The following is a 24,236-nucleotide window of genomic DNA, read 5'->3' on the forward strand; positions in this document are numbered from 1 at the left end:
GGACGGATCAACAAGCCACACATCAAATGCTTCACTATCCCGTGTGCATGAAATGTTTACTCCAGAGAGGACAATTAGCAAAGGCCTGTGGCCTCCTCGGTCACCCGACTTGCCAACTTGTGACTTTTACTTGTGAGGAATGTTAAAGGGGAAAGTATTCGAAACAAATCCACACACAATTGAAGAACTCAAGACCTCCATCCAGAATGTCATGAACAGCATCACCACTCAAGAATTAACAAAGGTGTACATGAATCTCCTGAAACGTGCTCAGACGTGTGTTGAAGTGGGTGGAGGACACTTTCAGCATCTATTGTGAAGGTGAGAAATCTTAACACACAACATTAAATTTCATTTGGTGTATTGCTTTTGTTTGATTTTGTCTTAATTTCACTTAATCATTCAAATTGTTCATCTAATGATATCTTATGAAGGGACGGGCTGGTTTTAAGTGCCGCACCCTTACCTTATCGGCAGCCGCCATCTAAAGACGAAAATGTTGGGGCGAGGAGTAAATGCGCTGAAGATGAATTTCTATGTGGTATATTGCAACTTACCATATACAAGATGTTTAATCCTGTTAATGAGGTAAATTTAATTACTACTACACAATATTAAAATCATATATTTGTAGGATTTCGGGAAAGGACTGCAGCCCCCGAGCCCCTTCCCTGGGTATGTGCCTGCTTGTATTAGTTCCAAACTATTTATGCTGTTCCAACATCGTGAGGACAATTTGGGATGTACTTGAAAGCGATATGGAAGCAAATTCTGCTCTCGAAACTATATGGGACTCTATAAGATGACCACTCGCAACCGAATGAAAGAACTCTTCGTATACCTTATCCCTCAATATTAATTTCACTAACTACCTGTAAGTATTTCTCGGCCTCCTCGATGATTCAGTGGTAGCATCGCCGCCTTGTAATCAAGGGTTCCCGGGTTCGATACCCGGTGGAGGCACATAGTGGTTCAGATCCCCGATTAGCCTTACTGTGCATACAGTGGACTTAAAACACGAACTCGATAATTGGAAGGTTTTAGAAGAACTAAACATAGCTTTTTATGCATTGTACAACTTTGCTTCTTTTCACCCTACTTTTACAGTTTTTCTTCCTAAGAATTCCACTGAGTATAACACGCTACGAAACCAATGGTCCAAGGTTCGGACATTGGACAGGTATGGTTGTATCATGTCTGTCCCATCGCCATTCCTTCGGCTCATCATTCATCCTCATCGTCGCATTTAACCCAGGATAAGCAGGAGGGTTGAGTGCATGTGAGAAGAACTGCTATGTCATTCATTCCCGCGCCGAAAAAGGGACAAGCAATAGAATTCTGTTCTTGGAATTTGAAACTCATGGGGATATATTTTCTGAACCATAAAATAATTAAGCCAGAAAGTTCTAGCCACCCGTAGCTAAATCTTTCTGTTTGTGCCAGTGCAGGACCAGATGAAGAGAAAGTGAGGGTTTTGGAGGGATCCTGGATCTGGTGTGCAGCAGAGAGGAAAAGTGCATTTTCAATAGGCCTTAGACTTCCCTGACCGGGGCGGACCACAAAACCATTAACTGCATCCTCTGCTATTACATCTGTTTGTGTTCAACAAGCAAGAAAGAGGGAAATAAGAAAGAAATGCCTTGCTTGGGTTCGTGCTACTGAAAATTGAAAAAGTGTTTCAAACTGCAAACAAAATTTACTGAAGAATTATTTTGCAATATTTGTCATCAAAGTAAAATTTCCAGAAAATACAGAACAGTTTCCCGGGGCCACGTGGGCGTTTGCCGGGGCCAGTGCCCCTGCGTGCCCCATCCTAACGACGTCCCTGTATCTTAAAAATATAATTATGAACAAAGACACTGCTATTGACTACCAAATTAATAGGCAATGAATTCGAATTATGTTTCACCTTTACCTTGATACTTGTAATTAATAGGTTATGGGTTCGATTTCGATAAATATTTAGTAGGCGGTCTCAATTAGCACATATGAAAAGAATGACCTTAACACGAATCGATTCCAATTTGCTTAATGATTCTGACCTTTCGTGCCAATCTATTCACAATACCTGTAAGTAGATGTACAAGGTTCAAGTATTGAGAAATCCATGATATCTGCATTGTGTTTATATTATATTGATTTGAACTCCTTGAATTAATCGTGACAAGGACGAATGTTGCTGTGATTGCATAGATAAAAGAAAAAATACAATTCACAACACCCACCATTATTGCTGTACGTAATTAGATTTTGCATTCCTTAAAGAGATGGGGAGGATCTCTGCCGGACTTCTTTCTTCAGGTTTGCTACTTCGATACATTTTATTTCCAGCTTTGTCTTTCATGGTCAGACGGATTTCATTGATGTTGCGTTCAGACACTATTGCGTAGGTGTAAACTAAGACGTGTCCTCATCACTCTGGTAGTTAGGGTTGGTAGGGCGTAATCCACAAAGAATTTGTTCCGGATGGTGAAACTGTGAATGCAATGTATACTAAAAATGTGTAACGGAATCCCCAAAATAATTCGGCGTGTTAGAGGTGGCATATGCAAATCTGGCGACTGGTTCCTTTTGCAACAATCGTCAAGGCGTTTTTGGCAAAATAAAATTTTAATGTGCTTGATCACCCTTCGTATTCGCCAGACTTAGCACTTAGTGATTTCCTTTGTTTCCAAAAGTGAAATCCCACTTGAAGGATCGTCTCTTTGACTCGATTTCGGACATCCAGAAAGCCGTGGCGAGTGCATTAAACACTACTGCAAAGGACGGCTTCTAGAGACGCATTCAGACGTTGTTATGACCGGGAAGCGTATTTGCAAACCCTATAGTACTGCAGAACCTCCAACGATATTTGGCTACTGATTGGCTGCCATTCCGGAAGTTGATGCAGCGTTCCTTCAAGTTAACGCTAGATGGCAGGGTTCAAATTAACAGTGTAGATTTCAGATATCCATCCCAACAAGATAAGAAACCCATTTACACTAAGGTTCATTTTTTAGCAAGATTATTTAAATTAATGTTTTAGAAGACAGAAATCAGAACTCTCTTGAAGTGAATGATTTTTCTATTTAAAGTCACATCAGTGCAAACATTGTAACTACCAATGACTATTGAGAAAATTATGTATATCCAACGTATAGCATTTTAAACATTATATTTTATTATATAAACGTATATTTCTTAACATAATTTCGACAATCTGTTTACAAACTTTATTACTATATAATCACAAGTCTTATTTTTCCATACTTTTGCTGTAAATGAAGAAGCAAGGAACAATGGACACGGAACATAAACACTTCCGGTGCACACAGCCAATAAGAAAGCGTTATATACCTCTGGTTCTGCAGCACTATAGAGTTTGTAAATACGCGACCGGGAAAACCAGTGTGTACAGTTAGAATGGGTGTATGTCGAAAGCTATACAATAAAGTGTTATTTCTTTAGCGTAAATAATTTCTTATAACGCCAGTCCTAAAACTTAGCAGACGCACTGTGTATAAGAAGGAAAAATCAAATTTAAATTTTAATATTTAACTTTCACATGCTGTAGATAGATAATAACTGTATAGTGCAGTTGTGTCCACCAGAAATATATTTTAGAAAATTGATTTGATTTGATTGTTGTTATTTAACGTCACTCCTCAGCCACTTTTGGCTAATCGCGACGATGAGGACGACTGATGATTTGATGACATTGTTGAAGACACACTCACAAAGAACACCCATGTCCAAGCCGGGATTCGAACCCTGGGCCCCTGGCGTCGTGACGCGATGTGTTACCCACTCCGGTTTAGAAAATGGAATCATTAAAATCACATTAATTAGGTTAATTACGTAACAGCCGTTAATACTCGAAATAGTTGTTTCTCAGTAGTAGGACGGCAGCGGATATTGAAGGTCTTATGCCATCGACTCTCTGCGGTCTACTCATTAACGAAAATAACTTAAAAAACAACCAACTAAAAATATTATCTAATAGAACAAAAAAACACTTGCAATATCGTTCCGTTTTCTTCATCTGAATGTTTTCCCACATGTTCGAGTTTGTTTTACCCTCCTGTCTGCGACCGAATTTAATGTCTGGCAACTCTGGAGAAAGGCATTCCTATGAAAAGGCCTCTTTATAGTTTCCACGGCCGCGTCCCTTGCGACTCCAATAGAAGTCGCGCCTTACGAACAATGCAAGGAGGATAGCATCAATCGACTTTTGACTTGATTCCAACTCATGCTGCCAGATCTCTTGGAGCCAACCCGTAGTCTCAGAGTTCTGGCACATTTCCACAAAATTTTAAATATTTACTGTAGAGATATTCACAGGATTTGCAGCCGTAAAATACATCCATTTGGCTTGTCTCCGGTGGATTATTTTTGTTCACTTCCTGGATCAATTTTTAATATGCAATAAATATAAAAGGAGGATGTATTACAACTAATTATAATTTGCAAAAGAGATTGTCGCAAATGTTCCCATAAATTCAATAAAATACGGGATTAAGTTTTCAGTTGTTTCTTGCCCTGAAAATTTGATACAAAAAGGGGGTTAATCCCATTGATTCGAACTACAAATCTTCGCTGGCAAGATCGTGAGTCGACCACACAACGTGCTAACCGATGTCTGAGGATATACGAGTTCTATTGGAGATGGGACTCGTTATATTTTCAATAGCGCGGATCGTAGTGTTCGTAAACAAAGTTTCAGGGATAAAATATTAACACACCTCAATGTTCTGTATAAGCTTTAAAATTGATTGATTGATTTGTTGTTTTAAGTCCACATTCTGCACAGTAAGGCTAATCGGGACTGGACCTACAGTTAAAGTGGGATCCGAACCACTTGTGCCTCCATCGGGTATCGAAGCCGGGACCCCTTGTTTACAAGGCGACGACGCCATCACTGATATAAGCTTTAAAAGTTTCTTATATTGTACAGTCACGGACACTTCTGAGTTTCATTGAAGGTCAATGTATTCATTACAACCCAGAAGTGTCCGTGACTGTACGTATACTCTGTCTGTGAAATCTGTGGAGCAAGGCCGCACATGACGGAAGAGAAGGGGAGGAAACGAGTGGGCGGAGCAAAGCAATGCCCGCTGTTGCAAACGGCTGGTAGATGCAGCCTCGTTTTCCCCTCCATGCACGCACTCACACGTGTATTGGCGTCAGACTTGTTTTCTTTCGCTCGCCCCGGAGTTTCCCGTACAGAGAGACACCACGCACGTTAGTTCCGGCTCGTTTTCAGATCCGTTTCCCTCCACCCTCCATGCCGGAAAGTTCAGCTTAAAGCTTAACGCCCACTGAGACGGGAATAAACCCGGCAACAGAACGCAAGAGACGCGTTTCCGGTGTCTCAGTGGGTGATAATCTGCAGACTTCTGGTTCCGCGCATTTCCCTGTAATGGACATTACACCATTTGATTTCAATAGAAACAGAAAACAGAAGTTCTGTTGCCGCGTTTACGCTACGAAGCTGAATGTTCCAGTTCGAACTGGTGATTCTACCGAGACGAGACCGAGGCAACCTTGCTGAAATCGAAACGAGAACGAGCAGGTCCATCGAAACTTGTCGAGTCGACAGCAAGACAAAACCTTGTAAAATCGAGGCAAGGCCGCGGCTTGATGTCCAAGACTTGATTTCGTTCGTTCGTTGAAAAACTAATACGAACAAAATATACTTTACTGTGCCACTTCTTCAGACAAAATAAGCGGGTAAGGAGAAGTCATATATTGCATGCATAAAGGATGAAATTATGTTTTTCGTGGGCTTAAAACAAACAAACAAAAAAGTTAAGAAAAGTTGTTGACTTGATTACCTCTTGGGACGAGATGGAGAACGAGACAGGCATTTATGATTCAGACGAGGGTGAGACGTTGGCAAGTCTCGTCTTAACTAGGGGTGGCCAGATCCGGATCCTGGCGGATCCGAAATCCGGATCCGGTTGGTTCCGGATCCTTAGGATCCGGATCCTAAATTTTTTCGGATCCGGATCTGTGGATCCGGATCCGGATCCGCGGATCCGGAATTTTCAGATCCGGATCCGGATCCGCGGATCCGTAATTTTCAGATCCGGATCCGGATCCAGAACTTTCGGATCCGGATCCGCGGATCCGGAATTTTCAGATTCGGATCCGGATCCGGATCCAGAACTTTCGGATCCGGATTCAGAACTTTCGGATCCGGATCCAGAATTTTCGGATCCGGATCCAAAACTTTCGGATCCGGTACTTTCAGATCCGGATCAGGTACTTTCGGATCCGGATCCGGTACTTTTGGATCCGGATCCGGAATTTTCGGATCCGGATCCGTTTTGCCATCCCACATGCTCTTTTTTGGAAAGTAAGAATGTGCTTATAACATATTGTTACCTGCTAATATACATATATATATATAATATACATACACACACATATATATATATATATATGTTTAAAAGTTTCTTATATTGTACAGTCACGGACACTTCTGAGTTTCATTGAAGGTCAATGTATTCATTACAACCCAGAAGTGTCCGTGACTGTACGTATACTCTGTCTGTGAAATCTGTGGAGCAAGGCCGCACATGACGGAAGAGAAGGGGAGGAAACGAGTGGGCGGAGCAAAGCAATGCCCGCTGTTGCAAACGGCTGGTAGATGCAGCCTCGTTTTCCCCTCCATGCACGCACTCACACGTGTATTGGCGTCAGACTTGTTTTCTTTCGCTCGCCCCGGAGTTTCCCGGACAGAGAGACACCACGCACGTTAGTTCCGGCTCGTTTTCAGATCCGTTTCCCTCCACCCTCCATGCCGGAAAGTTCAGCTTAAAGCTTAACGCCCACTGAGACGGGAATAAACCCGGCAACAGAACGCAAGAGACGCGTTTCCGGTGTCTCAGTGGGTGATAATCTGCAGACTTCTGGTTCCGCGCATTTCCCTGTAATGGACATTACACCATTTGATTTCAATAGAAACAGAAAACAGAAGTTCTGTTGCCGCGTTTACGCTACGAAGCTGAATGTTCCAGTTCGAACTGGTGATTCTACCGAGACGAGACCGAGGCAACCTTGCTGAAATCGAAACGAGAACGAGCAGGTCCATCGAAACTTGTCGAGTCGACAGCAAGACAAAACCTTGTAAAATCGAGGCAAGGCCGCGGCTTGATGTCCAAGACTTGATTTCGTTCGTTCGTTGAAAAACTAATACGAACAAAATATACTTTACTGTGCCACTTCTTCAGACAAAATAAGCGGGTAAGGAGAAGTCATATATTGCATGCATAAAGGATGAAATTATGTTTTTCGTGGGCTTAAAACAAACAAACAAAAAAGTTAAGAAAAGTTGTTGACTTGATTACCTCTTGGGACGAGATGGAGAACGAGACAGGCATTTATGATTCAGACGAGGGTGAGACGTTGGCAAGTCTCGTCTTAACTAGGGGTGGCCAGATCCGGATCCTGGCGGATCCGAAATCCGGATCCGGTTGGTTCCGGATCCTTAGGATCCGGATCCTAAATTTTTTCGGATCCGGATCTGTGGATCCGGATCCGGATCCGCGGATCCGGAATTTTCAGATCCGGATCCGGATCCGCGGATCCGTAATTTTCAGATCCGGATCCGGATCCAGAACTTTCGGATCCGGATCCGCGGATCCGGAATTTTCAGATTCGGATCCGGATCCGGATCCAGAACTTTCGGATCCGGATTCAGAACTTTCGGATCCGGATCCAGAATTTTCGGATCCGGATCCAAAACTTTCGGATCCGGTACTTTCAGATCCGGATCAGGTACTTTCGGATCCGGATCCGGTACTTTTGGATCCGGATCCGGAATTTTCGGATCCGGATCCGTTTTGCCATCCCACATGCTCTTTTTTTGGAAAGTAAGAATGTGCTTATAACATATTGTTACCTGCTAATATACATATATATATATAATATACATACACACACATATATATATATATAGTGTGTGTGCTCGCGTGCGCGGTTTGTAATTAATTAATACACTTACTTACTAGGGAGGTCTAAGTCTCCCCCTCCGATTTCCATGAAACTTGGCAGGTGTATAGAGCCCCCCTCTCAAATGTCAAGATGAGGAGAAATTGAAGTCCCCGAAACCACGTAAATATGGCATAGGAAGAAACAGGGGGCATACGGCCTCTCTATACACCTGTCAAATTTCATGGGAATCGGAGGGGGACACAGGGGTCAGATGATTCCCACGGCAATTTGTCCTAATCTTGACATTTGAGGCGGGTTTTGCCCCCTAAAACAGTATTTTAGCCGAAACAAAAAAACACGTATTTCTTCCTTTGGGCCCCTCTATACACCTGCGAAGTTTCATGAAAATCGGAGGGGAACACAGGGGTCAGATCCTTACTTCAATTTGTCCTCATCTTGACATTTGAGGGGATTTTGCCCCCTGAAACAGTTTTTAGCTCAAACAAAAAAACACGTATTTCTTCCATTGGGCCCCACTATACAGTATACACCTGCCAAGTTTCATGGAAATCGGAAAGACACAGGGGTCAGATCCTCACTTCAATTTGTCCTCATCTTGACATTTGAGGGGGTTTTGCCCCCTAAAACCGTTTTTTAGCTGAAACAAAAAAAAACACGTATTTCTTCCTTTGGGCCCCTCTATACACCTGCCAAGTATCATGGAAATCGGAGGGGGACACAGGGTCAGATCCTCACTTCAATTTTTCCTCATCTTGACATTTGAGGGGGTTTTGCCCCCTAAAACCGTTTTTTAGCTGAAACAAAAAACACGTATTTCTTCCATTGGGCCCCACTATACAGTATACACCTGCCAAGTTTCATGGAAATCGGAAAGACACAGGGGTCCGATCCTCACTTCAATTTGTCCTCATCTTGACATTTGAGGGGGTTTTGCCCCCTAAAACAGTTTTTTAGCTGAAACAAAAAAAAACACGTATTTCTTCATTTGGGCCCGTTTATACACACACCTGCCAAGTATCATGGAAATCGGAGGGGGACACAGGGTCAGATCCTCACTTCAATTTTTCCTCATCTTGACATTTGAGGGGGTTTTGCCCCCTAAAACCGTTTTTTTAACTGAAACAAAAAAACACGTATTTCTTCCATTGGGCCCCACTATACACCTGCCAAGTTTCATGGAAATCGGAAAGACACAGGGGTCAGATCCTCACTTCAATTTGTCCTCATCTTGACATTTGAGGGGGTTTTGCCCCCTAAAACCGTTTTTTAGCTGAAACAAAAAAACACGTAATTCTTCCTTTGGGCCCCACTATACTGCCAAGTTTCATGGAAATCGGAGGGGGACCTTTAGATAACCTCCCTTGTTAGTCTTACACTTTGTAATTATTTAACACTACATATATTATAATGTTTTATTTTAATTTGTAAAACTGTAACTGTAGAACAATTGTATAATTTTTCTATAACATTTCTATCTTGTTATATGTGTTAAAGGTTTCATCCTGGAATGGAATGTCTCACATTTGTGTGTGTTTTCATTTCCAATACATTCGAATGAATACATATTCGTTTCAATGGCATTTACAAAATCACTTCGGACATTTGTGCACGAGTGTGTTAGCCGATGCGTAGCAAAGTATTTTAGGAACAACACTTGAAAAAAATTCTTGTAGGACTAAGGTGTGGTAATATTGTAATGGGATTGAGATACGAAACTCTTGGATCCGGATCCGGATTTTCGGATCCGGATCCAGATCCGAAACTTTCAGACCCGGATCCGGATCCGCGGATCCGGAACTCTCGGATCCGGATCCAGATCCGAAACTTTCAGACCCGGATCCGGATCCGCGGATCCGGAGCACTCGGATCCGGATCCAGATCCGGAAATTTCGGATCCGGATCCGCGGATCCGGAACTCTCGGATCCGGATCCAGATCCGGAACTTTCGGATCCGGATCCAGATCCGGAATTTTCGGATCCGGATCCGAATTTCTCGGATCCGGATCCGGGATTTTCGGATCCGGATCCGGGATTTTCGGATCCGGATCCGGGATTTTCGGATCCGGATCCAAGTAGATCCGGATTTCTCGGATCCGGATCCAAGCAGATCCGGATCCGGATCCAAACGGATCCGGATTTTTCGGATCCGGATCCGTTTGGCCATCCCTAGTCTTAACTTGCTATCATCCCTAGCTCGAACTTTGCTTAGATCATATATGTATCTTTGTGTTTGTCTCATCAATTTTTATCAGTGTATTATTCATCCTCAGAGTCGCGATTAACGTATGGGGTAGAAAAACAAAGTTAAATAACTTAAAATACAATACAAGATATATCACTTTGTCTCTTGTTACCACGAAAACATTTCGGCCTTGCAAATGACCATTGAAAGTCTGAGACTTGTCTTCCTACACGAAAATTCACTCATCTAGTTCTCCGAAGAACTGTCGCATGCAGCGATACGAGACGTGTAACACGTTTCCCTCAGAAAGTACGCAGGCTTCGTAAGTTATCTTCCTCTTGTAGAGACTTCAAGGTTATTGCTGCTTCCTAGCTCGTTAAGAGTTGAAACATTTCCATTACCACGTTTTTTATCTCGTAAACTGATAAGGGGCTGTCCTGCTGATCGTGACAACAGTGTTTACCCGGCTGGGAGATTGCGTGAACGTCTCCGATTAAAAGTATGTGCAGACTGCAACAGAGGTGCCGCTCGGAAACACGATACCAAAGTCGTTAAATATGTTGGCTATATTTTGAGCACTGAGATAATACAATTTCCGTATTTTACGTACAAGCTAATGTCACCATCTTGAAAATCTTGGGTGAAAACGAATGAAAGTGAGGAATGCATGCTTATCTATACCTGCCCATTCTAATTAATTAATAAACAGGGCGATTCAGTAAAAGAATGCAAAAAGGAAACATAGGGTGGCCCCTCTAGGACCATGATAAAATTAAGTATAATTCCCGGTTTTCAAGGCAAACGTTCCAAAAATTAAAATTAAAAAACAAGCAGATGTTTTCTCTATTTCAACCTTAACATATTACCGCCTCTCACCCCCCCCTCCCCCCACACAAATATATTAACAATATAAAAGATATGTGTGCCTCCAATGTATCAAAAAATTCTAATTCATTTCAATTAACCAGTATATACTTGAAATATTTAATTTAAGGTGCGTAGTTTACGTTTTCCATTTCACATACTCAAACTGACGTACATCTACAAACACAAGCCATAAATGTTACGGGATACACTAATCTACGAAAAATTGTTAATTGTATAAGAATTTCGAACTCAAATTTAACAAATCAACTTAAAGAAATTCTATCTTGCAATAATCTTCCGTCTGTCAGATAGATTGTTATACAAAATACACTAAGAGAGTTAACCGACTATGATAATTCTGTTTTCATTTTCCACGCAGCTTTCTTTTCCTCCCTCGATAAAAATAAAAACTAAACTGTGAAAAACTTGCCTCGGTCGTTTATAAATATGTAGAAATTCAGTGGGATTTGAATTAATAACAGTTTCAATTTTTAACGTCTACAGAGAAGAATTCACGCAGAGTTCCCGGAGCCAAGAATTCACGCAGAGTTCCCGGAGCCAAGAATTCACGCAGAATTCCCTCAATTCAAGGAATTTCTCGTGAGTAGCCACCCTGAAACAGGAAGTAGGCGATGCATCACTGAACTATTGGAGATCGGGAATCTAGGGGTCGGAGAAGCCAACGAAACGAGATATGGGCTGAAGTATGTGGAGCTCTAGCGCATACGTACCTTCGTCCTTGGGAATGAGAAATAAGACGCATGTGTGGACATGTTGTGCCACTGCTGACGTACAATGAGTAGCGACATTTATTGACAGATTCTGCAGCACCCTTTCATATATCCCTGGCGCATTGCTAATCACGTCGCGGCTACAATCCTGGCAAAAAATTCCAGGTCCGTGTCCAGTGTGCTCTTGTAAACAAGTGATTTGAGATATCAAACGAAAAAATCGAGTGGATTCACGTCGGGGGACCTCGTAGGCCAGAGAATAGGGATTCCTCGTCCAATCCTGCGAGCAGAAAAGGTAACATCCAGATGGTTGTGGACATCCACACTGAAGTGAGGGGTTCTTATCTCGGTACGTTGGCTTCTCCCACCATAGGCTCCCTAACTATTTTCTGTTTCCTTTTTGCATGCTTTTACTGAATCGCCCTGTATAAGTTCTCACCCTGTCAATTTTTTTCTAACGCCTCCCTTGTTTTATCCGACATTCATCCGGATATAAATGGAACAATGCCAACATGTCATGAGAAAAATGCATGTTGTTGAAGGACGGCTTGGAGAAAGGTTTGACTCCTGGGTCAAAGAGTTTCTGTTGAACACCAGAAGACAGACGCACACACTATAAACGACCCCCCCTACAAGGACAAGAAACACGAGAAGGTTTAAAATAGTGAAGCACCGGGGCAGAAATTGTCATCGCCATGACAAGCGACACTCTTCGACCGTCATGGAGGTCAGCGCACACCGCTAGCGTGTTATACATCAGACATCACACACAACCCTGTGGGAGATGGATATAAACAATTTTCCACATGAAAATAACTTGAAGTCTATCCGGAAACTTACGGCAACGAACTGTAGAAGTTGGCAATGTTACTGGATGATTGTCAAGAACACATGGAAAGCTGCAAAACTATTTTTGATTGGCATAATGAAAGTTTTCATGGGCGCCAGCAGGGGAAGTCAAAGGGGGCATTTGACCTCCTTGAAATAAGGGAAAACATTCAATTTATTCTTTACTTTCCCCTTCTATTTGTATTTCCATGCTGTCTTTCTTTTCCGATATCCTCTTTCCAGCTTTCCTCTTTTCTGTCTCAGGACCTCTTTGCTCGTGTTTACTTAATCTCCTCTAGATAAGTTTTTCGTTTTTTTCTTTTTTCATTTCTGTCTTGTGTCTCATTTATATTGGACCATTCCATCTCAAATCAGGTGGCTGGTAATCGCATATTAATTTGGAAAAAATAATGTGACAGTGTTTTCAGACATTCCTTAAAATCTTAAATATTTTGCCTGTAGCTTGTGGGAACAGAGTAACAGCCCAGCAAAGATCTGACAAATAGTGCACATTTTAGAAACATGCTTATTTTCAAAGTTATGCCACAGAGTAAAAAGTGATAGCTGCCCCAAAATCTTTTAAGCCCCCCATTAAGCTTAAAAATGTAACTTCCTTTCTTGTTTAGTTCAGAACCGGGAAGTAGAAACAACATTCGGACTATGCCAAGGCCCGACTTACACGAGGCGCGAACTTCCGTTGACCTTGGCACGCTGTCTCATGCTTTCGTTTATCCGGCGTCGGCTGGCATGCATGACATTTGACAACTGGAGTGCGAGGGAGATTCCGGCTTCTTTCCTTGCATTCAAGAACCTTAAGGAATTCGACGAAAATGCCGCAGAAAATCTATAAGAACCAATTGTCAACGCTCATATTGAATTGTTGTTTTAAGTCTACTTTATGCACAGATAGGCTAAAAGAGACTAGACGTACAGTTTAAAGTGAGATCAAAACCACTGTGCAATGTGCCTTCACCTTGTCGAAGCCGGTTGATTACAAAACAAGCTCATATTGAATCTGTTTGAAGTTTCTTTTTTTTAATTGTAAGTAATTGTATGTATTACCAGTTTAATTTAAATAGATTTGGGAAATGAACATCGGTTATTTTTTTTGTTCTCAACAAATTACGAAATTAAACAATTTTTATCGAGTTATTCGTGAAAATCCAATTGAGCACACATTTCCGAAGCGATACAGACGCTAGTAAAGTATTTATGAATGCAGCGCACGTGAAGTACTGCATGCCTAAAATAATATAATCAACTCAATTGCTCTTCTTGTGCAAACATCAAAAGAATTGACTACACTAATTTTCTCGGGCGATCTCATTTCATGTGTACACAGAGGCCATTACGTTCCAGTCCGTCTTTGAAGTGTTAATTCTTCCCTATGGAATCAAATTCACAACTCATAAACCTATTTCAACTACATAGTAGCTATTGATGTACAAAACAATTCCAAGAGCCTCGTTGATCTTTCTTCTCAGCTTCTACCCCTGCTCCTAATGTCAAGAAAATATACATCAAGCAATAACAGCTAATTCTTTCTGTACATTTTATACTTTTAATGCTTCTCCAAAGAATTAACAATAGTATCAATATTAACAAATTATGCTCTAAAATAAATATAGGCTTTGAAACAAACTCTTCACTTTTTACATAATGCAATGAAAGTTGTAATCATGAAAACTTTCGGATTAGATGAAATTTTATTTTTTCATCAGTGTCCATGTCTTCAAAGAGGTATTTTAAATAAAAACAGTTTACAACATCACAATGACACTTGATCATTTTTACTCGTTCATGTTGGTTCTCATAATTATCAGCACAGTAAATTATTCAAGTTTCTCTTTAAATTTTTCCATGGTTAAACTGCATAAAGAGTACTTATTCCAGCCTGCGTTCGCACGTCGTTACCAAACTGAGTGTGCTCCGCGCAACTAGAAGACAATACTGTTGAGTATATTTATAGGCGTAACTTGGCGGGGTAAAGGGAGACTTGCCCCTACCCCAACTTATTTTCAGGTTTATTAACATTTACAAGTCAAACCTCATGGCATCTGAGTAATAAAGAAATAACGAGTAATTTTTAAGATTTCTCAAATATAGTAGTTATGTAGCAAACTAGTCCTAGATGCCGAAGTTAAGTCCTATGTTCAATTCTACCCCACCCGCTCATGTGTATAACCTTAGCTTGCGTCGCAAAGTTGTTGTTCATTGGATAATTCGGAAATTTCACAGGAATTAATGCAAAAATATTTCCGTTGTAACTCCAAATATAATTATTCTGCACGTTTTATGGCACCTGTGTGTGTCATTTAAAGGACAATAGAGATTCAGACCAAGGTTTCAGCAGTGACTACTGCATCGTAAAATGTTAATGTATTGATATAATGAATTTCAGCCCAAGAAGGCAAAAAAATAGGTCCTAACCAGCATTTTAGGGAATTTTATTTGTGAATAAGAAATATATTTTTAGATGCTCACTTTCACATAAACAAATACGAATTTGTCATACATTCCTAGTCTACTCATAACGTTTTAAAATATCTAAGTTTAAGAAAAAAAGATTGTAAAGATTGTTTCTACATTTTGCTCAATTCGGATACTGTGAGAGTCCTACTCAAGGTTATTCTCTGTGACCGTCCGGTATACTCCGGACTCAAACAATTTCACTAATCCTTTGATTCCGTCGAATACAGTGTTTTCTATTATCTCGTTGTTCTTTCTGGCGAGCGCAAGGCATACTGCCTAACATTCTTGCATTCCTAAGCTGGTGAAGACGTTCTACATGATTATCTAAAACATTCGGACTTTAACAGTGCGTTAGAGATTCCACGCGTAATCTAAGGATCTGAGATAGGCCGGATGTTCTTTGCGTGTCCCTGTTCTAGAACTGAACATTCAATTAATGAAATCAATGCTTCTACTATCAAACCGAAAAAATCTACAATCATTTTCCAATACACTGGCTAGTAAATACACAAAACTACTATTATTATATTTTAAACCTGAAAATATAGCTTACATACTCAGTATCCAAGTGCCGAGCAAGAAGGCGAAATGCATCATATGTACAAGGATTTTTTTTATAGCGGGGGATGGGACACCAGAAGTAAGCCCGCCTCCACCCGCATACATTCGAGGGTATGCGCTTAATATCCTGGTACCTTTAAATAAACCAGGACGTCAGTTTCAATGAATTTAACAGTTCGCCCGCCTTTTGATTCTCTATCTTTACATCTTTATTTTCAATTTAATAAAAATTGGAAAATATATAATATTCTATACATACATTGGCAACTTCAAATTTATATTATTGTTTTGACCCATTCTGGTGACCGGAACACGACATTGTTTATTTATTTAAGGATTTTAATTTATTTGGTAATTAGTTAAACTATTAGTTATATAGTTTAATGTCGAGTTAGTTTATTATGTTAGTTTATGTTTAGTTTCAGTTATGTAACTGTTGTTATTCTGGGTATGTTAATTACAAGGAATAAGATACTTTGATATTTCGAATTATAGTTTGTTGACCTCTGTGGCTGAGTGATTACCACAGCGCGCTACACCCAGGTTCGAATCCCAACCTATGCATGGATGATCCTTGTTAGTGTCCCTTCATCAAGTTCATCACATCATCAGTCATTCTCATCGTAGCGGTTAGCCTAAAGTGTCAGAAAAGCGATGCAAAAGAACCTAATACACAAGTTGCTTAGACACTTCTGGGAGGTATGTTAGTCTTGGAGCCGTGCGCAGAGGAGACAACTCGCCAGTCTTTGTCGATAATTGCTTTCTAAGGAGTCCAAGGTAACTGAAATCGGGGCTGAAGGGCAGATAGCTCAACGGCTTTATTTATTTATAGAGAGTATGTGCTCGTGTCTGTTGCACTGCTTCATCACGTCCTGCTGCTGTCCTTTGTTTCTTTTGCAGACACGTTTTTTTAAAACACCTTAGCAGTATTAATTCCCTTTTGTAACTGTTTCTCCTCTTCAGTTTTTTTTATTCTAATTGAGTCTCACGTTCTTACTTCTACTTTTTCTAAAGTGTCTTCATCAGAAAGCTAGAAAGAAACTTCCATTTATTCGATTATCAGTTCTTAACATTTAAATATTTTTATATTAAGGGGTCCCGGGTTCGATACCCGGTGGAGGCACATAGTGGTTCGGATGCAACTTTAAACTGTAGGTCCAGTCCTGATTAGCCTTACTGTGCATGAAGTGGACTTAAAACACCAACTCAATCAATCAATTATATCACAGTTTTTTGTATTACTTATAATTTGACTATTTACCGGCCTAAAAATGAATTTATAGCCGAATCTGTTGGTAACAAACAACAACATTCTCACAACCTACAGATTCATACAGTTTTCTCCTCAAATCTGAGATTAAAAGTTAAAAATCGCTCTGTGACCTCTCCATTTATATCATAATCTGAAATCTGATTTTTGCTGAACTTTATCTGAACGTTATAAACAAATATTAATAAGCAAAACAAAAATTAATATTTAATTGCACAAGCAAGGACAAATCTCAACACTGACATGAATTTCCTATTCACTAAATTGTTCTCCAACATTAGTTCTGTATTAACTTAACTCAGGCAACCATTCCCCCACGCAGAATCATTCTCTTCATTAATAAAATTTGGCTATTGACTGATTCGCTTCTCTGCTACTTGTGGCCAATCGCTAAGATGAGTATAAATGATGATAAGATGAAATGGATAAAGGGACAATCAATCATATTGCCTTTGAATCCAGGCGCTAGAACCTCGCTGGCCTGGAAGACTATAGTTACCGGGGTTCACTACTTGGATGAGAGGTTGACATTTGAATGCCTTAAGAGAATGACTCCACTTACAACCCGGCTACCGATAGATATTTTACGTAAAAAGAAATATTGCAGTGTATGGGAATTCATGCTCTTAAAAGTTATATACGTATCACTATTCGAGATATAATGATAATGAAGGGATTTCGGAAAAATGCAATCGAGATATTGTTTCCCAAAGTAGACTACCAGTACATGTATCGAGTATTTCCTCTGATGGCTAATGCTTTCGCCTTGTGATCCATGGGTTTGGTATTCGTTCCCCGCTGGAATTCCACCTTAAAAAGTGCAAGTCCAATCTCCATTTGCCTATTTGCGCAAAGCGTGGATATAAAACACACTTCCTTGCACTGTAATTGGAAGACCAAGACAGGTTTGAAAGGAGCTGCTGGTTTTAATGTTTTTGCTAGGAGTTTCCATTTATTACAAACACATCGGTTTAAACGGGAGAATAATGAAGACTGGACTTACAGTTTAAAGTGTGATCAGAACCACTGTTCAATGTGCCTCCACCTGGGATCGAAACCAGGACCCTTGATTACAAGGCGACAGCGTTAGCATTACGGCATCGTGAGACCCTTACAACTTTCAGGGGAATCGCCATCACTCTATACACAATATCTTCTATGTTTGTTAGACATTATCTCCATGCCATCGCAAATTTGTTTCAGCAAAGCAACTTTGTTCTAGAAGAGCGATGTTAAACAAGTAAATACAAATACAACTTTGTTCTTGCTTATATCTTGCCACGAAGAAGACCAGATTACCATCAACTATCATATACAATCAACGATTATTATCCCCTTACATGTAGGAGAATTCATTATCAAAGTTCCAAGGAAAGGCGTAAACGAAGCAATCAGAGGCGTTCAGGGAGCTGGGCTTCTCGAGTTTATTTGCAGATGGCGTTCCGAGATACAAAGGAGGGAAGTTTCGTGCGAGAAGGTCGTTTAGAAAGAAAATTGTTGCTCTGCTCGCCCTTGGCCGTCGGGTCATTCATAACTTTAAGTTCCCTGTGCCGACGACATGCACAGCCATTCATGTAAAGCTCGTGCACGGGTCGAGGAAGTGACATGCTAGCTTTATTAAAGGGCCACGCCATAATCCAAAGGTGCAAAATGTAGGTTCTGGCATCGTGAAAAACTTCCTCAAAGAGGGCAAGTGTAAGCTAGTATTTTTTCTTCAATAAAATTAAGACAGCAAAATTGATTTACGATGATTTATAATGCTACATCGCTCAACAACTGATATTTCAGTTTAGCACACACTTTGTTTTATTGCCTACCAACTTCGATAGCAACTTGAAATGTTTCAGAACATTTTTCATAATGTAGTAAATCATGTGATGTGATTATCGTTAGCACAAAACAGTGTTTATGCGACAATTAATAAGTACGTGCTTCTCATTGAAATTACTGTTATTACATTTTTCATATCATTTCTAGTAAAATTGAGGAATTTGTTTTGTTATAACGATGACAGAAATTTTTAAAAAATGCGAGCGTTTAACACTTCATTCAGGCCATTTTAAAGAACCCACCACAACAAAATTTTACACCAATAATCTTCTCTAAAAGTAATAGAAGAATATTCATAAACTCAAAGCAAACGATATAGACCTACGGTCCACCATTGTGATTCATACATTTGTTGCTTTTTGCAATTGGGACATGTCTTATGAAAGTCTTGAACATACATAAAAGCCTCCTTCTGTATTATTTTTATTTTGTACAGTCACTTCTATCTACTACTTCTGTGTGTAGGAAGTCTTGTACGTTCGATCAGAAAATTGAGTTCAACGTGTTACCTCGGCGACAATTATAATTTTAGCAATGTTTGGTATTCCTCAAATCAAGGGAAAATTATTCATAATACAAGTAAATGTAAATACAAGCCACTGTGTTTCTAAAGTGCTTGTATTGTTTATTCATGGACAAATTTGTGTTATAAAGAATTTAAATATTACAATAATAACGGTAATTTTTATATTTGTAGGCTATTATGATAAATGGTTCTTGAGATTTATATTATTACTAGAAGTTACCGTATTTGGTGACGTATAAAACGCACTTTTTTCCCTTTAAACATAGGTCTGAAAATCAGGGTGCGTCTTACACTCCGATACTAGGTTTTTGATTATCTTCATTTCTGGAAATTTTCTCTGTTCTGACTTAGACAATCCAATTACATTAGTAATGCACTGGATGGTACAGAGAACAATTTCTTGTGTGAGAAATCAGATTCTGATTTAGAAGAGATTTCAAGTGACCCTTCATTTAGTTCAGATGAAAATCTGGGTTTTGACGAAGAAGATTAAAGTATTCTTTTCTAGTTAGATTAAGTAAATTATTTGATGAAAGTAGATCTAAATATTACTTTATATTTGAAATACTGTAAATTGATTAAAGTATTCAGTTACAAACTTTTTCATAAAAAATGTGTACAGAAACGTGGGCGCGGCTTATATGCCTGCAAATACGGTAAGTATGTAGTAATGATTGTTGAATGATTTCTAAGAAACACGCAATGAAGGTATATTCTCCTTCTATAGGTATATTTTACTTCACATAGAACGGGTGGAGAGAAAAGTACACGATACATCAAAATATGTGAATCAACAAAAAACGTGAGATATTTTGACCTACAAATACAATGGCGCGTTGGATTGGCATATCGTGCATTTTTCCCCATTATTTGACTTCGACATTGAATAAAAACTGACCATTAAGGTGGACACACACGCAAATGTACAAGTGTTTCTCAGAAATCGAAACGAAGAATGCTTGGCGCGTTATGGTAATCTTGCGACACGAAAACTGTTAAAAGTTCAAGGCTAGTCCATGCGCAAATCAAAGGGAAACATTCCATACAAAGTAGCTTTATTCATAAATTCGAAACTGATTTAGGTATACGACGCGTGACATTTCAGATACCGTAAACAATACGCCAACAACCAAACCGTCCTTTTGGATTACTTAACTCTAATTACACATAGTAGAAAATAATCAATGTGAGTTAATTTAATCGATAGAAGTGTTTTATACTGGCCTAATGAACATAAATACCAATATAAGCGCTCTTGATATTTTACACTCTTCTCTGGCTTATCCCACCTCTCATTACTGGATGGATGCGACACTGGGGAGGGGCTAATGAAGATCTTAACCCATATGCTGATGACATCAACGAAATCGAGAATCTTTTATGGATCTCCATTGAAAAATTCAATGCACTTTCCACAAGTTTGTTTCCTTCAGTTTTCTCTGAAACAGTTTTGTTTCAGGCATTGAAGGAAAACTCCTTTGAAAGTTCATGCGATTATCAGTACGGTAGGTCACATGTTCAATCACTATGCCACCTATTTCTGAATCTGCACCGCCAACAAAGTGATTGATTGATTGACTGAATTGAAAATTGTGTGCGCGTTAACACTTAGACTATTTTGCACACGTCACATTATACGGGGCCCAGCCTTTTACCATAACAAAAATAAAACCGTGTACGAGAACTAAAATATCCATTCCTATCGCGGTTAAAACCTGAGGCTCTAAAGGGGCACTCAGCACATACTCGTATAAGGATAAAACACAGGCCAACATACACACATCCATACAAAGGATTATACTGGCCGTAGGTCCAGACGCCATAGCCTCGTTAGCCTGCAAAAAAACAGTTACCGGGGTGTGCTACGTGGAGGTGAGGTTGACATATGGGTGCCTTACAGGCCAGACAACAAATTGAGTGGAAAGGGGCGCAACAATACTTGGTAGGCGCAATTACTCTTACAATGCCTATAAACATGGCCAAAACAATGCAGATTTAGGGCTAACACTTGATTTAATCACCGCGTATTTTCGTATCTATTTGGGAATGGAAGCCAGGGGTGGAAGGAGAGCATTAGATGATTACGGAAGCCACCCTTCATCCTCGGTAACCTAACAAATATAACGTCACAATAATTTTAATTGAGTTTCAATTTGCACAGACAGGGTAATCCAGACTGGAGCCCCTTGATTACAAGGAGATTACGTTACCACTGCGCCATAATGGAGGCCAGAAATCTTGATTTACAACTATAACTGAATTACGATCTTTCAGTATATGTTTAGTTTATATTGCACAGCTTCCATATTATGAAAGAAAACTATTCAAAGGATATTTACTTTCTTGCGTTATTTGACAAAACAAGGTCCTGAAATTAGAGAAAAAGTTAGCAAATTAATATTTGTACTTCCATAGTGAAGACTGGAAAAAAAGGTAACTTCTTATTTGTTATCCTTACATTTATTGAACATTTATCTTTTGATTGCTGGTCGTTCTAAGCTTCTAGGCTTAATGGCACATTATCACATTACATGGGACTGCAGGTGTCGGCCGCCATTTTGGGTCGGATTTTCTATCTCATCGGACTCTTAGAGTCATTGCAACGCCTTGGCCTTCTTCACCACAGCCACCTGCCCTCTCTAGTTCTTGCTTTTATTTTCTGTAGTTCCTAATCCCCGTAGATTCGCCAATACATCATCCACCCACCAGCACCGTGATGCCTCCCCGGTTGTAGAACATTCCTTTTTCTCCCAAGAGGGTGGATTACCCCTTCCACCCTGAAGGCCTTCACCGTATCCCTGGAAAGGGGCCCTTACAAACTGCCAGATGCACCAATAGCCCCATCTAGTTTGCTGCACTTTTTGACACTAGGTGTGGTGCAGGTGTATCCCGGTGTCAGGCTGGTACAAGGAAATGACGTTCAACCAAGTTAAAGTTCAGAAGATTCAACAAATGTCTGTCTGCTGCTTTAAATATCCGTTTGATTAGTTAGCACGCACCACGTGACCATACACAGCTCCAGAACACAGTAGTGTTGCCACATGAAGGGAAATTTCCCTTTAGTCAAAAGGGAAAAGAAAATTTTGATTGAAAATATGACAATTTCAGGGAAATTTTAAGTCATTTGATTGTACATTATTAAAGTTTATGTTAAGTTCCAGTTTCATGTACACATTTTTTAATTTTTTTTTCTTCCTTCTTATTTCTGCTCCCTTCATATTTCTGTTAAGTTTATTGTACGTCGATTCGGATAATAGTAACGATGAAGATTAAGGATTAAATGGATTCTTGACCAAGATTCAAACCTGGGACATCTGGCCAGGAAGCGATGAAACTGACATGTATGTGACAAATTTAACATTTATTATTCATACGAACATGGAGTACTGCTTCCACCACCACCACTAATAATAATAATTATAGGTACTGCTGCTGCTACTACTGCTGCTGTAGTGCTAATACTACTACTGCTACTTCTTATTATTTATTATATGATTTGCTTAGGTGGAGGGAAAAATTGGTCCAAAAGTCCCGGGTTCGATACCCGGTGGAGGCACGTAGTGGTTCGGATCCCACTTTAAACTGTAGGTCCAGTCCCGATTAGCCTTAATGTGCATAAAGTGGACTTAAACACTAAATCAACAAATTGGTCCAAAAGGGAAATTTTGCCCCTTTCAAAGGGAAATTGTGCCCTCATATTGTGGCAACACTGATGCACAGTCAGTCTTGGACCGTGTAACCAACTAGACGCGTGAGTGCAGAGAGCGTCAAAAAGTGCAGCGAACTAAACGGGGCTAATGTTTTTTTTTTAAAGTGTTACTCTTTTATCGCTCTCTAATTTGTCATGCCTTCTGGGGAGGTTATACCCTGGACTACATTGCAGACTAACGATGCGCTGGCGCCTGGACCTTCAGCTAGGAACTGTATTGTGATGTCCATATGTGTCTGTGATTGTCGATTCATCCATCTCATCATATCACCATTCATCCCCATCGTTCCGATTTAAAGGGGCAGAAATGCAACGTAAAGTAACCTAAAAGCAAGTACAGTGACATACAGAGCTTGACTTCTGAGTTAGTTGTCGAATTTTAGTAACTTTTAGTCCGTTTTTAACTCTTCACCAATTTCCAGCGTTACTCTATTTTGCAACTTAAAAATGCTTGGACTACATATTATAGGTTCGATTAAGTAGACTAAGGAACAAATTACATTCTAAGCAAAGAGATTTGATGACATTATGTCAACAGAAAATGCTAATAAAATGATATTATCTACGTAGTTTAAACATTGCAAGGACAGAAGTATCATTCTCTAGCCTTTGTTATTTTTTTCCTGTTAATCATGTAATGGCTTGTTTCCGTGCTTTGCACTATCGCTTAGACAAATTTCGAATTTCCGCTTCAGTCTTGGTAGTTGGAGTGAAATGCACATGCACAAAGCAGGTGCAGGCGAACACACAGGAACTGCGTGCGTAGATGGCTGGAGATAGGGAAGGCAAATCAATCGGGCCCCTAGGGAGAGCGGAATGAGGCAGGAAGAGCATGATTGTGATCACAGGTAGAGAGAAAGAGGAGTGGGGGGAGAAGTTGAGAGATATAGAGAAAGTGAGATAGAGCGAGAGACTTATTTCTCTATCTAAAATGTGTAACTTCTCCATTAGGAAGTGAAGCCAATGGAGCCGTTAGCGTAGCGGGCTATGGTCTTAGGTTGGAATCCTAGTTAAGTCAAGGACGTTTGATTGTATACATTTCTTCATTTATTTCATCAATTCACCGTTCATCCTCGTCGTCGCGATTAATGTATATATAATTAGTTATCATTACAAATAAATTCAACACAAATTTTTAACCAATTTGGCATTTTAACATTATTTAAAAATTCCTTCCTACATGCGAACTTTTACCCCACCGGTGGAGCAAAAGATCGTTTTCGCCATCGGTTAAAGAAATCTGTATTACAACAAATACGAGTATATTCAAAATGTTAAAAGGCTATAAGACTTGGTGAAACTGAAAGAAGAATATTTGAGGA

At 39.9% G+C, this 24,236-nt stretch overlaps 1 protein-coding gene across 1 annotated transcript in view; it reads left to right on the plus strand.

Annotated features, from left to right (window-relative positions):
* The window catches only part of LOC145994724 (serine/threonine-protein kinase NIM1-like), a 159,643-nt gene that overhangs the window by 14,020 nt on the left and 121,387 nt on the right, over positions 1 to 24,236 (plus strand). The window lies entirely within an intron of this gene.

The sequence above is a fragment of the Lepisma saccharinum genome, chromosome 11 (genome assembly GCF_977018435.1).
Source record: "Lepisma saccharinum chromosome 11, izLepSacc3.1, whole genome shotgun sequence".
In the NCBI taxonomy this organism is placed as follows: Eukaryota; Metazoa; Arthropoda; class Insecta; order Zygentoma; family Lepismatidae; genus Lepisma; species Lepisma saccharinum.